Consider the following 7,205-nt stretch of genomic DNA (forward strand, 5'->3'; position numbering starts at 1 on the left):
TACCGATTGGGTTTTCGTTAATGTATGAAATTTATATCATTAGGTAGATATGACCGGGACTGGATTAGATAACATACAAAATTTGTTACCGTTGTTGTTATTAATAAAAATAATAAGATAAGATAGTATTGAACCACACCATTTGGAATAGACTAGACTTATTCGTGTGACAGTGTACTGCGAGTTTACTTACTAGTTAGTTTAATCATTTTTAGTGTTGTATAGTGTAATAACTAATAAGTGTGCTTTAAAATGAAAACCAAATTTGATACAATTATAAAAAATACAACAACAGAACGTAATAACAGCACGTTTTTGCTGAAAGAAAAATATGATTCCTTAATAAGTGAAGTGAAACGTATTAAAACAGGAAAAAAAAGAATCGCCACGTGATTATTGGTTAGTACAACGGTATGATGTGATAGAAGTGCAAGGTAATGAAAAAACTTATACGTCCAATGAAAGAAAATTCTGATATTATATTTTACGTCCACGACGAAGAATTATATGATATTTTACTTAACATTCACCTATCTATTGGACATGGTGGTAGAGACAGAATGATGTATGAACTCAAAAAAAAATATAAAAATATTACTCAATCAAACGTCAAAATTTTTTTAAATTTATGTGAATCATGTGTAAAAAAACAAAAAAGTGAAAAAAAAGGTATCGTGACAAATCCTATGATTTTTTCTGAATTAAATAGTAGATGTCAATTAGATCTTATTGATTATCAAAGTCAAGCTGATGGTGAATATAAATTTGTGTTGGTGTATCAAGATCATTTGACTAAATTTTGTATTATAAAACCATTAAAATCGAAAAGAGCTGAAGAAGTAGCATATTGTCTCATAGATATTTTTACGGTGTTCGGTGCTCCAAGTGTACTACAAAGTGACAACGGTCGTGAATTCAGAAACCAAACAATAGATTCATTAAAAGAAATGTGGCCTGAATTATCTATTATTCATGGCAAACCTCGCCACAGTCAGTCCCAAGGATCAGTGGAGAGGGCAAATCAAGATATAGAGAATATGATAATTACCTGGATGAAGGACAACAACACAACAAAATGGAGTGAAGGGCTAAGGTTTATTCAATTTATGAAAAATAAAGCTTTTCATAGGGGGATAGGACGAAGTCCTTATGAAGCTATGTTCGGATGTTCCCCAAAAGTAGGAATTTCTTCAAATACTCCAGACAATATTTTGAAAGTTTTGAATACAGACAAAAGTTTAAATAATAAAATTAACAAAGATTTAGAGAAAAATAACTGTAAAATATGCAAACATATATTTATGGAAAATGAAGGGAATACCGAGGAAGAATTGTGTCAACTTTGCATAAATAAAGAAAATATTTCCAATAAAAGAGAAGAAGCAAAAAAATGCTTAGAACGTCAAGCTAAAAGAATGAAACTACAATCAGATATGTCTCATCCACCTGCTCTTCAAGGATGTAACGTACGAATCAAAATTCCAGATGTTGACAGGTCAAAATGTGATCCACAATCTATAATTGCAATTGTATTAGAAAAAACAACCGACGGATTTTATCGCTTAGGTAATTTTTTTTTAATTTTTTTATTAATAATTCAAATAATTTTGTTTTAGGAACTAAATACGGTATACTAAAACAACATTACGCGAGGTCACAATTTAGTTTATGCACAGAAAAGTTTATTACGCTTAGTGACGTTCCAGATGTAGATATTTGCCTTCGAAAAGCATCCGAATCCCAATCACTTGGTAATGGACAAGGGTTTTTTAAATGTACATGCCAACAAAAGTGCACCACAAAACGGTGCATATGTTTAAAAAATAATTTACTTTGTAATTCTAAATGCCACCCAAAAAGTTCCTGTACTAATAAATAAATTGTAAATTTAAAAAAAAAATTAATATTAATATTTTATATAATAATAAAACTTTTATTCAATAATAGTTTTCAATACATTAACTAAACCATTATTGTTAGTTTATAAAATATCTAGTTGGTATGTAGAATAACTAGTTGAAGTATATATTTATGGATTCATTCAATACATTAACTGAAAGTACCCGTAATTCTATAAAATAACTAGTTATTCTATAGAATTACGGAATTTCATACATTAACGCTAACATATACAAAGAAAACCGATTTTAACAAATAATAAAACATACATCATATTTATAATATAAATAACGTTCAAATTAGTAAATATTTTATAAAACAAAATTATTTGTCCTGTGTCGTAATTTCTTAGTAGGGAGACAATGTCTCATTGTCTCCTATGACGCTTCGCCACTGCAAAAAACTATTTTGAGCAAAGACAATTCTATTAGCCTATACTACTAAACATATGTTAATATTTTTTTTGATAAAATATAATAAAGTAATTAAAAAAGTAATTAATTTCACTATTAGTATTACAATGGATTAATTTAATTTTTGACGAAAAAATTGCATTTTTATTATTATTAATATTTAGTTATTATAATATACTATACCATAATATATAATTTTCATTGACTTTTGAGTCAATATCACTTTACTGTAAAACAATATCAATAGATTATTGGTAAAAACAAGTAATATTTAAAAATTAATCTACATATTTTAAATAAATCATTGCGTATAGTAAATTTATAACATGACTAAAAGTCTTAAATTCTCACGAATAATGTTTTTGAGTTATAACAAAATGATGAACATTACGAAATTTATCATTCAAACATGTTATTTCATCCAAATTTAAACTTCAGATGTCGATAAAAAATAAGTATGATCAAATATATTTTTAGATTTTTTTAATTCTAGCACGAGCTATTTATGAAGAATAAAGTATTACATTTTAAAATTTCTGTTTTTCCCGGTTATTTTGTAAAGAGAATTTTTTAATTTAATCCCTAGACTACTAACTAAATTCTATATGCTACCAGAATCTATCCTTAAAGTTAAAAATCTAATCATATTAATTGCCTCAAAAAGTGATGTCAGTTAGACAAAATCGCGCATCAATATATATATATATCACTTCAATCAAAATTTAAAATGAACAACTGCTGTAAGCAACAGTAAAATACAAATGATTACATGATATGACTTGTTAATACTTCATTATATTCAAAAAATATATTATATAATGGCATTTTCATGCAATACAAAAAATTAAAGTAAACCACACAACACACCTTAAAATTTGCATTTGATATTAATAAAACACTACAACAGCTTTGGATTTGACTTAAATGTGGCTTGGGAAAATAGCTAGCACAAGAGATCAAAAAATAGATAATACACACAAGAAGAAACACGTAAACTAAGGTTGAAAACCTTGAACATAACGAACTTAACAAAATCAAAGCTAACACAATGAAATGTACAAATTATGGTTAACTCACAAACACCTTACGGCTAAAGAAAAACTCTACCACGCGATACGTGTGCATTATATAGACACATTATTACGTAAACACAACGAAAAAATCGAATAAATGCTTCACATAAAACACCATAAGTCTTAATTCTTAAAGAATATTATACACAAAAAGAATTACTGAATTCACAAAAGATTAAAATATATACATACATTTTTTTTTTAACAAAGCAACAACTAAGTAAAAAAAACCTAATAAATCAATAATGTATAATATCTCGTATAATTTAGTATGAAATATATTCAGTTTACAGTTGAATTTAATTTACTAATGTTACCTTTAAATAATGAACAAATTTTTTTTAGTAACTAATTTTTATTTAATATTGATTTTAAAAATGTTTCATGAGTTTTAAGTACATAGAAAAATCAATAATACAAGTAAATAAAATAATATAAAAAAATTTTAATGATTTAACAAACTTTTTTTTTCATGATATTCATTAAATATTTACAATCTATACTATGCGTATAATAAGTAAATTCTTGGTTGAGTTGTAAGTAATAGGGTGATTAAAAAGAAACTTATATTAGAACTATATATACAATGATTATAAGTATTTGAAAAATTACAAAATATTGAAGAAATCTATTAACGATTTCCGATTGAGTCGTCTAATAGGATTACCTGAAACTAATTTTATGTAAAATTGGGATATAAATTGGTTTAGAAAGTGGCAGCAGTCTGATTGATGGTTGAAAGTAGTCATCATGTAGAGTGACGTTTGTAACGTACCATAATGTTTAATGATTAGACAAGGCAAATACATTGGAACTCTTGAATTGTCCTGATATTTTAGGGTTTGGTGGTGCCCTAAAAAATAATGTCATATGACCTGATTGGTTGGAAAATTAGTAAATGATTTGAGATGTTCATATTGGACTTAAGGAATAATATTATTCGATGTAGACGAGATTTAAGTCGTTTTCTTTACTTTTAAGATGGGATCCCCAGGTGAATCCCCTTTCGAGTATCAAGCCAAAATATTTGTCTTCGCTTGAGTGAATGATATGGAGTTGTTCAAATAGTAACTTCAACCCAATTCTTTGGTGTAACGGTGAATGTGATTGAGTAATTTCAGTTCATTTACTTTTATTTTTCAGGTATTGCACCTTTTAGATAGTATGTTGAAATGATTTTAGTAAGATAACTGCAAATAAGCATATCTCAAAATAATGTCAAAAATAATTACGACTAACTACAATCTTAGATCAAAAATTCCCAATATCAATTCACCACTAAATGGATTTTTTTACAAAATAATTGTAATAAATGTACAATTTATTGTATGATAAAGATGAACCCAGAGGGTTGATGAAAATTGTATAGGAACCAAGTCTTTTATTAATATATTTGAATGGTTTTAGATGATTTTATAATTTTTAAAAAATAACCGTAAATTTTTAAAGTTTTCAAAAAGTATTAAATTATTGATTTTTTTTACGATAGCATTTTCAAAATATTTTGACTTTTTAAGCTATTTATAGACATAAAAAATATTTGTTTTTTTTAATCGATAAAAAATTATTCACTGATTCAAAATACTTAAAAATGTAATACAGAATCCAAATATATATACTCTACAGCTATATAAAAATATAAAAATACATAGACACAATTCTTTTTATATGCATTTGAAGCTAGAATTTTGACGAAATTCATCAAAATTATATACTGGTTACATACAGTATACATATAAGTTAATAATTTATAAAAACTTTTTTTTTATAATTTAATTATTCATTAAAAAATATATTGATAATACAAATACTCTGTAATATAAACTAATTTTTTTAAATTTATTATTCAGATTTTCAAAAATTGAATAAACTTTTATTTATATTAATATTTTTATTATTCCGAGGTATTTTTTTAAATTATTATTTAGACAATTGAAATGTGTTGGCCCTAAATAATCAACAAATTTCTGGCCTAATCTCTCATTTGGGATAATTTACATTCAACTCGTTTAAAGTTTCACATTTACTTAATTATGAATCCAATAATAGACAGTGATTTTTTAGTACAAAAGATATAGAATATTTTTACACAGAAAATTAAAAAATATACTCAGTTCTTTATAATTATCTTTAGTAAATCCAAATCGATCTATCTTATTAAAACAGATACGAAATACAGTACTATTTTGTAAAAAAAATGGAAGGTTTTAACAAGTAAAGTAGTTCCTAACTTAAATAAAGACATTATCTCATAGTACAATAATGTCATATTATGTAGAGTGGACTAATTAAATTAAAGTCAATACAATTTTAATTTTAATTTTCTGAGGAGAAAATTATTTCAAACAATATAATTTATTTATAATAATAGGAATGTGCATATCAATATTTAATTTATGACAGTTCCATCTCATATTACAAACTAACATCTAATCTAAATATTTAACTTTTGTTGCCCTGTTAGTTTTAAAATAATTTTAACTATCAGTTTTTAATAATTATTATATATATAAATATATTTTAATTTCCTGATTTGAAAACTATAAACAACTATAAATAGAAAAAGTATTAAATGCTGTTTCATCATATTTTTTGTATCAAAGTTTTAAAAATTTAATACAGGATTCTTCATAAGTAATTTATATTGAAATCATGAAATCTAAAAAATGTATAGGTACCTAAAAAGACAATTTTTTTTATTGACATTTTAAATTTAAATTTGGACGAAACTACTTATTTAAATGATAAATAATGATATGTTAATTATTTAGTTATAATTTAAAAACGTTATTCTTTTTGGAAATTTAGACTGCTATGTATTTTATATTATGACGAATTTTATTATATACAATAACATTTTTAATTTATTTTAAAATATCATCTATTTATTGATATAATGAATCTATTTTTACTGTTATACGGCATTTACTGAAAAATTATGTTATTAAGTTGTGAGTTATATAATTTTATATATGAGTATTACCATATAAACACGTACATATTATTAAATAATAATTAAATATTAATCATGCAATAAATGCAATATTTTTGGTAAATGCTTTTGGTTTATACTAACCTACCGGAATAGTAAAAGTAAAATATGGCTTAAATATATCCATAAAATATTCTTAGTGATCTAAGTCTGAAACTTTAACAGACGTCTTCATTCAGAATCATTTTTCGTATACAATAACTCATATCAATAACATTGACCCATTCGACACTTAATGTACAGCAATGTGTTACTTTCTCCGTCAATTTTGTTTTAAAAACGTTTTTATTGCAAAAATGTTATTGCATTTTCATTCTTCATGGCGTTAATATTATACATAAAATCAAATAAGACATCTAAATATCTATTATAGTTTCAAAAATCTAAATAAAATAAATTAATTCTTTTACAATAAAAGTTTAATTTAAATCAACGTAAAATGTTTATGAATCATGACTAAATTATTTCTAAATATTATTAAGTACCAATTCAAATTATCATAAATTGAATACAATGTATCATTTATAATGATAAAGATGACTGTAGAAAAAAAATTATTAAATTCTAAATTTAAAATCCATATTTTACTTATATCTTAACATCATAATTTCTAATACATGTAAATTATCTACGAGTATATTTAATATAAAAAAAAAACTGTTCTATAATACCATGCGTATTTTAATTTATCCACATTTTTTTCATTTTCTTATATAACTGCATAACTGAATAACTGTAAACTCTATATTTAAACAATTTTAATTAAACATTTAATGTTCTACAATTAGCAATTACTAAAACTAATCTTATAGTATCTTATTTTAACAA

General features: G+C 24.2%; 1 pseudogene; it reads left to right on the forward strand.

Moving 5' to 3' along the window:
• Positions 1 to 240: 240 nt before the first annotated feature.
• LOC112600163 lies at positions 241 to 1,879 on the forward strand (annotated as a pseudogene).
• Positions 1,880 to 7,205: the final 5,326 nt, after the last annotated feature.

Source organism: Melanaphis sacchari, unplaced genomic scaffold (genome assembly GCF_002803265.2).
Source record: "Melanaphis sacchari strain LSU unplaced genomic scaffold, SCAv2.0 Contig0_pilon_pilon, whole genome shotgun sequence".
NCBI classification, from domain to species: Eukaryota; Metazoa; Arthropoda; class Insecta; order Hemiptera; family Aphididae; genus Melanaphis; species Melanaphis sacchari.